Source organism: Kryptolebias marmoratus, linkage group LG18 (genome assembly GCF_001649575.2).
Source record: "Kryptolebias marmoratus isolate JLee-2015 linkage group LG18, ASM164957v2, whole genome shotgun sequence".
NCBI lineage: Eukaryota > Metazoa > Chordata > Actinopteri > Cyprinodontiformes > Rivulidae > Kryptolebias > Kryptolebias marmoratus.
Window position 1 is genome coordinate 11,935,792 of NC_051447.1, and position 11,386 is coordinate 11,947,177.

Sequence of the window (11,386 nt, forward strand, 5' to 3'; positions counted from 1 at the left end):
AATCATCAAAATTAAACGAAATAAACATTTGAAATATATCAGTTTGTATGTAATGTATGAATATAATATACAAGTTTCACTTTTTAAATGGAATTACTGAAATCAATCTACTTTTTCATGATATTCTAATTTTATGACCAGCACCTGTATACCATGTATAATGTGCCATAATTTGTGTATACATCAGAAAAACTTTAGCTGATTGTATGAGCAGGATTAAATGCTGCTCCCCTCGGGTCAGAGGTTAGTTCGACTCTGTCATCGCTGCTTTTTAAAAGACAAGTGCGCCAAAGGAACTTTAATTATGCATAAATCCCAAGCTTGCTGTCTTGGTGTGGAAAAGCCACCAAGAACTATCTGTTGAATAAGTGATGGTGGTGTTGCGATGGCAGTGTGCGGCTCTAAATGTGCTTGTGTGACGAGGGGAGAGAAGCAGTGAGTGAGAGCTTTGACTCTCAGTTTCCCTCCAGAGATGAAGGAAGCAGTAATGAGACCCTGAGCTGCTGTGCTGAAGAGACAGTGGGACTGCCAGGGGATGAGGATGACCTTGACGACCATATACACACCCGTTCGTACACTCCCACACTCCCACAGACTTACAGCAATCAAGCAACTTGTTCATGTAGAAGCTCACTCTAGAAAGCTGATATATTTTGTGCCTTTGTGTATATTATTAGCATACTTGGAAAAAAAAAACATCTGCCACATAAATCTTACAATTGTGCAGTAATTTCCCAATACTGCAACAGTGAGGTGTTTAATTCAAATACTGAAATGTCAGTGCCTCCAAATAATCCCAAGAAAAGGAAGAACACAGTAACTTAACCAAAATAATGATAAATGCTCCTTTTCATTGTGACTGAAGCAACAGATTGCAGATTTAAAGTGTGTGTCAGAGTGACAATACTCTCCATATTGGAACAGATTTCTTTACTTGCACTTTTCCAGGCTGTACATCAAAAAAAAGCTGTGTGGTGCGAAGGCTGCAGTTGGAAAAAACAGAAGTTTGGGAAGGAGAATAAAAATCTCAGTGTTTTAGCAAAAAAAAAAAAAAGAAAAAGAAGAAAAGACATTTTTATTTCAAATACACTGTACTAACCTTTAATTATAATGTGAATAATGATGAATTACATCAAACATTCGAAAAAGAACAAAGTCATCTGGTATATTTTTCTGCCATGATGAGTTTATGAACAGAACTGAAAATATCACATCAGTTTAAGTTTATTTTTATCAAATTTATATACGCATTTTAAACTCATTTCTAAAATTACACTCTTAATTTTAGTTAACTTAGTTAACCAAGTGCTGTAAGAACATTTGCAATGATGCTTTTTGACAAACAAAAGGGCACATCTGCACAATGTTCTTGGCAAAGGTTTAACCAAGATGTCTAAAACCAAAACTTGAAGGTTAGATGCTCCCAACATGTCAGAACGTGACACAAGCAAGTGGTTTCTAAACCTGTTACATGGCCCTGCATAAGCCTATCCATCCGTGACCTGTGAGAAGCCAGTTTAGACTAATCCCCACAACTGTATAAAAATGTTTTCTTAACCTTCAGAAGAGGATTTAAATTATTTTACAACTTGTGCCGGGGCTTGCCTGCCACGTGGTGTGAAGCCGGTGCCTCGAGCGGTAATTTTGTCCACAAGGCCCAATTCACATGGGTGACTGGGGGCGCTTTAATACGTAGTGTGAAAGCATTGTTCTGACAGGAATCTCACATGCACAAAATGAAATTTCCTGTGTAGCCTAATGTCCTATCCTCACATGAGATGTTTCAGAACATAAATACACACAGTGGAGGTTAAATACGCACACACCTGCTAAGCCCAGACAAAGAGGGACTACAGAAACAAACAAAGCTATTTATTATTTACAATATGGCTCAAGCTCGTGCAGATGCACACACTCATGTTGGCCTGGAGGGCAAAGACAAATATTACACCTTAACACACACACATGCACACACACGGAAGCATGCTTTCCTCTTTACACCTCATTGTCCCATTTGTGTAGCATCCCTCAAGGCCCTGAGCACAGACGCGCAGTCTGACATGATTATCTCCATTTGATGTCTGCGACTGGGTTAAATTGGGAAAGGTTGCATCACCTCAAAACACACACACACAAACATACACAAACAACTCTACAATTCAGGGATCATTAATACACAGCCAGCACTGGCTTTGTAGTTTAATACTGATGGTGGATGTTGGATCAGCTGATATCTGCATGCATTCATTTGTGCCTATTTGTAGTAGGATTTTTCACTAGCAACTGAAAAATATGTAACATTTCTTTCACGGAGAAAATTTGAGGCATGAAAGATGAAATGATTTAAGAAAAAAAAGAAGCAGAAAGATAAAAGTGAAAAACTACTTCCAGCACTTTTATCAAGACTGGGTTTTGCAAAATTTTTGAGCAAAACCAAGGAAAGACGAGATATGCAGTAATTTTAATGTTTCAGACAGCTTGAATTCAAATATTACGTAAACCCTTATTTTGCTTTTAGAGCTATGCCTGCAATCCTCTAACCTACAAATTAATGGATGTATGTGAGCATTGGGAAAAACAAGAGTTCAAAACATCTATAATGTGAAAAATGATTAAGAAAAACAAAATAGACTGGAAGATTTACACTGGTGTACATTCTGTCATCCAAGATATGACCATCTTTAGTTGGTTAGAGAGTTAAATTTGGAACTCCCAACCCATGATCAGAAATGAAGACATCTTTTAAATGAGAAGTGAAATGTCTTTAAAAAGCAGCAGAAGTCCAGTTTGCCATTTACTGAGCTGTTTAGGACTGAAAAACTTGCTTGCAAAAGGCAAGATGAAATTAGTGCCTAAATAGATGTTGCTGAGGAAACTGTGCAGAATGTGAAATTTGTTTATTTTAAATCAATAAAAACTAGAAATTTAAAATGTCATGCTCAAAATAAATAAATGTCTTAATTAAAAAAAAAATCATAGCATTTTTTTTATCTATCCATCTATTCACTTGCTTCTGCTTATCTGTGGTTGGGTAGTGGAGGCAGCTGGTCTAGGAGGGAAACCCAGACATCCCCAGTGACACTTACCAGCTCCTCCTGGGGGTTCACAAGGTGTTCCCAGGCCAGAGAGGCTATATAATCCCTCCAGTGAGTTCTGGGTCTGCCCCAGGGTCTCCTCCCAGTGGGGCGTTCCTGGCAGATCTCCAGGAGGCATCCTAATCAGAGGCCTGAGCCACCTCAGCTGACTCTTTTCCATGTGGAAGAGCAGTGGATGATTTAACTTTTCACTCAGTCTCCAAGGCTGAGCGTGGCCCCCCCTACAAAGTAAGCTTATTTCAGCCACTTCCATCTAAATCTTTCCATTATGATGACCACAGATGAAGGTTGGAATGTAAATGGACTGTTCGTCCTTTCAACAAATTAATTTAGACTATACAGAGTCAATAAGAAAAACCTTTAAACACAATGGTCCTTTACTTAAAAAATAAACTTTGTAATTAATCAAGTATTCCCTTTGTTCTGTCTTAAGTTTTGCTGACATTGACACTATGACAATAATTCTATCAATTACCCATAAAACCCAAACCAAACAATAAATAAATCATTTAAACATATAAAAGCAACTACTTTCATCCCATTATTTTCAAATGAGTCTGTATAACATTTTTATAAAAATATTAAAAGTGAAAGAGTGCTACAACAGACTGGTGAGATGAGTTTTATGATTTTGGTTTACTTCATTAGTTTGTCATTAATTTAAAAAAAAAAAATTAAAATTTTCTTGATCATTTTCCCATTTTAGTAGCTCTTCAGTGGAGTGATGCGTCCTGAGTGTGTACTAATCAGAGCCCCTTTCATCGGCAGAGACCGATGGCTTAATTAGAACTGCTAATGTTAATCACACTTAAATATTTATAAGGAGAAATTCTTTTGTTTGGCCTTGACCTATCTTCTAAAGCTCATTAACTGGGTTATTGTTAACGCTAGTGTTGCAATGTTTCTTCCAAACATGTCTGCAGCTCTTACCCCTGGGCCAGTATTGATTTTGATTGAGCAGATATAGTTCTGTGTTAATGCTTTGTTTGAATGACATTGGTTTATCAGGCTGGGTTTAGCCCTGGAGGTGTCTGTGCGCGTCTGTGTATTGGAGCCGCCCGAGGACTGATGGGCAACACCTTATCAATGAGAGCAGCTTATTGTGTTTAAATGTTGGTGATGGTAATGGAATCAGACTCATAAAGGGTGTTTCTCAGTTTGCATCAGCTCGACACTTTGACCAAATGGCATGAATCAAATACAGTTGCTATTTCCAATACTGAAAAAGAGCTGACTCTCATGTTGTGACCTAAATTGTCTCCAAAATCACTCTTGCACATTGCCAGAGGCGAAAGGTTTTATAACTATTGGAAAAATACTGGAAAGCAAAGCACTTACTGGTCTTGTGAGTTAATTGTAGAGGATACAGAGGATAACTGCTTCTTCTATCCTTAGGCACAACAATATCAGTAGCATCAATTGCAGAACATGTGCAGTTCTGTTTACTTGTGTCCAGCATCATAAAATAAATTAAGCTGTGTAAGATACCATAAAGTTATACTAATGACATGTGCTTTGGGGTAATAAACATCTTCTGCTCCAGGGGAAATTATTGCGCAGTGGTGTTTTAATGAAAACCATTAATCATTCATTGTTATTCTCTCAACTGAGTTAGTTAGGAGAACGAGTCCAAACATAAACTTCACATATTCTATTCAAATTGCTCTTTAGTCTTCCCAATTCAGATTTTTACCCCCAACTCAGCTGTTTTTCTGTTTTGTTATTTATTTATTACCAGATTTAATTATGTGATTTGTCAAATAAGCAACTCCTTTGTACTATTCATACAAATGCATTACAAAGTAATACGGTGTAACACACAAAATAATGACCTTCTGCAAAATGGTGCAATTCACTGTTTCGGAGCCTTCAAAGATTTTTTTTTTTTTCGTTTTCTTATGATCTTTTGAAAAAAGATTCATATTTTTTGCCCATCAGTCTACACAGGAGCTCAGAATATGTGCTTTTAGGAAGGTTTCAATTTAAAATTATTGGCCTGCCCTTTCTTGAAGGAACGCATTTCGTCCACTACCTTTCATGCCAGAGTTTTAGAATAAGATGAGCTTATATTGAGAAATGATGGAGTTGCAGTCATTTTGGTCAAACCTAGAAAATAACATCATGTGCGATCTCATGCGGTATTGTTAGATGTCACTCACAGAGTATATGCTGTGAATTACTCTCAGCTACAACCAGAATAAATTTTACCTCAGTATCTGTAAAACTGACTTAGTTATAGCCATTTTAATGTTTTTTTCAAGGTTAGGTGGCTGTGGCAGCCATCTTCAATTGGGTTGACTCTAAAAATGAAGGAGTTGTAGATGTAACTAACCAAGAATCCAGGGATTTAGAGCAGCCTTGTGGAGATTATAGAACATTATTGAAACATTTTTGCTGCACTCCACAAATCAGGCATGTTTGAGTGAACAGACAGAAGCAATTGCTCTCTAAAAGGCACATAAAGCCTGCTGGGAGTTTGCCAAAAGGTACCTTAATGACTCTCAGACCATGTGAGGCAAAATTCTGTGACTGAACCATCTTGCCACAATTCCCAACAATGTGTCTGGAGCAGCCAGGCAATGAGTATTACCCCATTGATATCATCATGGTGTCATCATCAACACAACGCTGGCCAAATCCCTGCAAGAAGATAACATTTCAGTGAGAAAATAGATACCAAGGAAACAGTTCCAGGAAAACTAAATACTTGGAAACCTTGGCCTTTAGAGCATTTATGAAGAAACGTGAAAACTCCTTTGTGGTATTTAAAAATATAAAAAAAATCTGAAATTTTTCTGCAAACACATAATATCACCATGGCAACACTTTACTGTTGAATTAAATAAGTTATTGCCACGGAACAAATCTTCAGAGAAAATTAATTTGAAAAGATGTTTGTGCAATAAGGTGTGAATATTAGTCCGCATTTATTGAATACCTTAAGGAGAGTTTATAACGTAAGAAAATAGGATGAAAAGAATAAACTGTATTTCATGCATAAAAAAGGATGAGCTCTCCTTCAAAATAAACTCAGATAGCATCTGTCTTTAATTGTTTCTGAGAAACAGTAAAAGAAAAAAATGAAAAAGGAGAATCAGAGTTATTGATCAACCACACTTCCAGACACAGAGCTCTGTATTAATTAAATTCTGTTTTGAAATTGATTCCTAATAAAAAATTTGAGTTTCAAGTTTAAAAAAAAACAAACAAAAAAAGAATTTAAAATGAGAGGAGAGGTCAGACCGCTGAAGACAAGCTGAAACGAACAGAGTAGGGTCTGTGGCGACTTCTGCTGCCGCTCCTCATTCCATTAAAATCTGCTCGGTGTTTTGATGTGTGTCTGACTTGAGGAGTGGGATTGAGGAGCAGGTGCAAACACACAGTGACTCTCAGCTTGTCTTTTTGATGTTTTAGTCACTGCTTCAGAAGAATGTGAAGGATTTATTTCTCCTTTAGAGAGAGGGTTAGTTTTCCCATCGGATTCAGTGTGACTTAAATCCCACTTCACAAAAACCAAACTATGCCTTTAAAATAACAGCGTTTGACTCATTTTGCTAACAGGACAGATAGCGTCACCCCTTAAATTTATTCATTAAATTACGGCACACACACAATAATTTAACCACATTTAATCAGCCAGTTGAGTATTGTTCTGTGGGACACCTCTTCATTCTAAATATCAGTTATAAATTCATTTATTCATCATTTGTACCTTTTTTAATCAGGCTCAGGTTGGTGGAAGTGTTGTTACCTTCTGAGAGGTGAGTTACACACTGGACACAGGACAGTCATACAGTCATGCACACACACACACACTTGGTCCTACAGTCAATTCAGAATCACAAATTAACCTTTGTCTGCTTTTGGACTTTAAGTGAAAATTGGAGTACCCCATTTCCCTTGCATGTCCTCTTGTTTCATTTTTCCTCACTGAAAATTGTTCATATTTTCATTTGTATATCAGAAAGTTTATATGAGCAATGTTAATATTTCTAAAGCTGCCACTTGCAAGGGTACATGAAGGCAAAGGCGAGGTAGATTGATTGCTTCTTGAGCAGCAGACCTTGAAGCTTCTTGTTGATGCTGTGTGAGGATTCGGCTGCAGCTTCTGAAAGGGTGAGACATCGAGGAGAATCATTCGGACTCACTTTCACTCTGCTGGATGACATTTAAGACAATAGGAAGATGTGGTATCAGAGGGAAAGTATCACAGATTTATTTTTTTTTAAAGTACGCCTTCATAGGAAATTAAGAGGACAATGCATAATAAAAATATATACATGTATTTTTCTTTTCTCTTCATTTTTGAAGTGATATTCTGTCAGTTATCAATCGTTAACTGTGACATCAGTCATAGAGCACAGAATATAGAGAAAAAGGTCTTACAGGCTAGGCAAAGCAAGGCTTCTTTTTAAAAATTTTCCAGCTTATAAAACATCTCTTTTTCAAAAACGACATATGGTGTGAAAGAACACTGCATTATCTAAAATTAAACCTCTACACATTTGCATGACACCTTTAGTTCAGTTTGTCACTGTTTTCTCATCTGATCAACGTTCATGTTCCTGCTCAAACGTATGTGTGCTGAGCGCAGATAGACCGCTTCATGCCAGTGGTGTCGAGGCTGTGAATGTTCAGTAAACCTTTGAACTGACTAAATGCCCTGATGAGGCAGACTGTTTTTGAGAAAGACTTGTTTTGCAAGCCTAAAAAAAATCATTTAAAAAGCACCAATTGGTTAACCAGCCATCAGCCTAGACTGGATGAAGACTTTTGCCTCTTTCTCCAGTCTCCATGCTTTATGACTGATGTCACAGCTGAGAAAGAGCCAACTACTGATAACTATTTGTATCCCACTTTCTTGTGGAATTCATTCTTTAAAAACAGTAAAATTAAATGGGTTTTTTTCAGATTGATCACACTAGAATCAAGTGTTAAGCTCAAATTTAAATAAAATTGGACTTTAGTTTAAAAGAAATCTGAAAAGTTGTTTAGTTTTCTTAAACAGGGACTGAAACAATCAAACTAAAGGATAAAAACATGTGAATTATACATGCGCTGGAAGATTTAATGTAGAAGAAAATATTTTCCTGGACGGCTGCCCATGAATTTTACTGCAACAGCAAGACTCCAGGAAGACACTGAGATTATTGAAGAAATGGTCTCAGCCCAGTAAAATCACAGAATGCTCATTTTGCAATGGTTACACTTCCTGTGTGTTTTAAATCCTAAATTTAATCAAAATTACAGTTTTAATCTCATTTTAAGCAATCTTAGAAGAGAAAAAAGTTCAAAGAAAACTCCTAACATGGGTTGAGAGTATGACTTCTTACCAGTCAATGCTAGTAATGGTCAGATGGTGCAAATACAAACTTTTGTAAAGACTCAGTCAGCAGTCCTTGGCTCTGTCTGAGCAGCAGGCTGGCATTCTGAATATTTTAATAAGTGATTCCCACGAACAAAAAGAAGGTTGAAAGAAAATTTGATAAAACCTTTAGAAAACAGATTCCTCTGTTTCAGATTTAACGAAGAAACTGCAACAACAACAGCAGAAGAGGGGAAGTTGAAGGTTGTAAAAGACCAAATAAACTGCTTGCAAGATGTCTAGAATAAGTTCCTGTCAACAGTCAAAAATTAACTGTTTTTATAGAACTTTTTCCTTCTGCTAAATTTAAAACTTTTTCATAATTTTTTTTTATCACAAATCACTGTTGTGAGTTTGCAAACAATCATTTTACCAAGTTTGAGTTTAAAGGTACTCATTGCAATTTCATGAAGACCAGTCAAAAAAAAAACACAAAGAAAGTAAGAAACATTCTGCACAATATATTTTTTCATCTCAATAGTTAATGTGTCCTTAAATAAAAAAATTTGTAAGCAAAATTTGTGAACAGCTGTATTGTGTATGTTTGTTCACCTACAGAAACAGCAGAAGTGACTGAAATTAGGTCAACAATGGAGACATTCATGGAAGAGCCGTTTGAGATTGAGAAATCTGACCATTTTGATGTGTTGGTAGGTATTTATGCTCAGATTTTTTGAGTAAAGTATATAGATAAAAACTAAATTAAGTTGGAATGCTAAACTTATCGTGTGTGCTTGAATGTCGAGCTATTTTTATGGAGCTCCACCGCCCTTCTTGATCCCCAATATTTATTCCTGACAGCTGTCTTACTCAATTTTTTTCTTTTCTTTCATGTTTAGCAGCAGATTCACTCTTTTATTTCCACCTAAACACCTTCTCTGAGAGTCTACTCTTGTCCCATTTTGTCATATTTGTTTACCTACACAGACTACAACCAGCCTCATGTAGGCCAGTTAGGCTTCCACGTGGTTTTCAGCAAATTTCGGCAAACTGCATATCAGTATATCTGGAAAACTACTGAAGTAAACTTTTTCAAACTGCACCATTAGTTTAAAATAACTTTTTTAAATGTTTGATTCATAATTTGCAATCAGTACCATGAAAAAGGTGAGACAAATAAGGACACTGAACATGTATGCTTAAATAAAACAGGAGAAGAATTTCTCGAAAAATCAATCTCCTGCTTTTAAGCACAGAGGTGGATTGATCATGCTCTGGGTTTGTGTAACAGCCTCTTCAATCCAAGCTAATTTTGAAAGCAATTATCACTCCTCCTGTAACATGATAATGGAAGATATAAACTTAACTCAAAAGAAAGATAAACTACCTTTAATGGTTCCCCTCTTATAGTTGTACTATGTTTCTCCTTTTCCCTCAGTTGAAAACAACACGAAAACCTTAAAAACCTTGGGTAGGAAACTAAAAAGTACCAATCTTTATACTGGTATACATTTTGAACACATACTGTATTTTAAAGATTTTCAGACAACTTTAATAATTTGTTTTTGTGTGTGCTTTAGAAATAACATTTCTGCCTATGTTGCATTTAACTGCAAAATGTTGAGCACTATTTTTATTGTGTGTGTGTGTGTGTGTGTGTGTGTGTGTGCATGTAAAACATGTATTTGTCTTGCTTTGCTTGGCCCTGTTTGTCTCCTATCAGCAGGATCTCAACCAGTGATGCAGAAGACTTGAAAGAAAAAGAGGATAAAGCAAAAGAGGGAGAGAGTGAGAAGGTGAGACAGATGAGAGAGATTAGGGATTGATTATCGATCGTTGTGAAGTTGGAAAAGATGGAGGAACACAGCCTATTTTCCTTTTGAGTGTTTTTTTTCTTCACTCAAGCTCATCGACTCAGAAAGAGATTGGCAAAGGAGGGCTGCACAAAGGATCCACATCATCTCTCCTTCATTTGCCCTTTATCACCATCACCACTTTGTTAGAATTCCATTTCCTTCTACGTGTTTTAGCAACACTTAATTAACAATGAAGGTTAGAACAAACACAACACGAGGCAGGAATGAGGATGAAAGTACAGAAAGAGGAAATCACACACACACAATCACACGCACACACTTCATTGATGCAGAACGAATCAGCACGAGGTAGCGACCCTTGCAGTTTCCTATTCCCAAATCAAACAAGCACTCATTAAAACCTCACCTTCCCCAGCCGTCTCACAAATAATTTCCACAAATTCATTTTGTGAAAACACACATTTCACCCCAAGACAGAAATCAAACCTAATCTTATAGCTCATTTCCATTTAAATAACACAAATCTTATGAGTGATCACAACAAATGTATTCCGCAGATTTTTCCCCAGCATCAGTGTGCCAGTGTGCGCATGTTTGTGTGTGTGTGCTTTTAACATGCGAGCACAGTAACGATCTGGACTCAATTATTTCATTAAGGAGACGGTGCACAGAAGCGTGCAGTAACTAAAACAGCAACCTCACACACTCTGCTTTGACTATTGTGCAGTCAATAACCCATTTCCTGTTTAGAAGCAGAATGTGTTTGGAAGCGTGTGTGTTTGTTTCTTTGAACAATGCTTTTTTTGGGCTGAATTTGTGCCCCTTTTTTTTTCCTCCTAAGGCTTGTCATCTTTGGCTGTGGAAGACATAAATCCATGTCAGCCTTTGTAAGTTTTGTGTGTGTGTGTCTTTGTGTGGTCACTGCAGCTGAGAGTTTGTGCAGTTTGGAGAGTGTGAGAGAGCATGAGTGAGAGGCCAATGAAAGAAAGCAAAAAACAGTCTTGTATTTTAGTAATTGTGATCTGGATGTGCATGTTTCTCCTTCACACGCCCCTGTGTGTGTGTGTGTGTGTGTGTGTGTGTGTGTGACTGGCATCCTGAGTGCAGACTGCAGCACAGTGTCCAGCTCTCCATGTTCTACACTTAATGAGTTGTCCTGGGACTGTTTA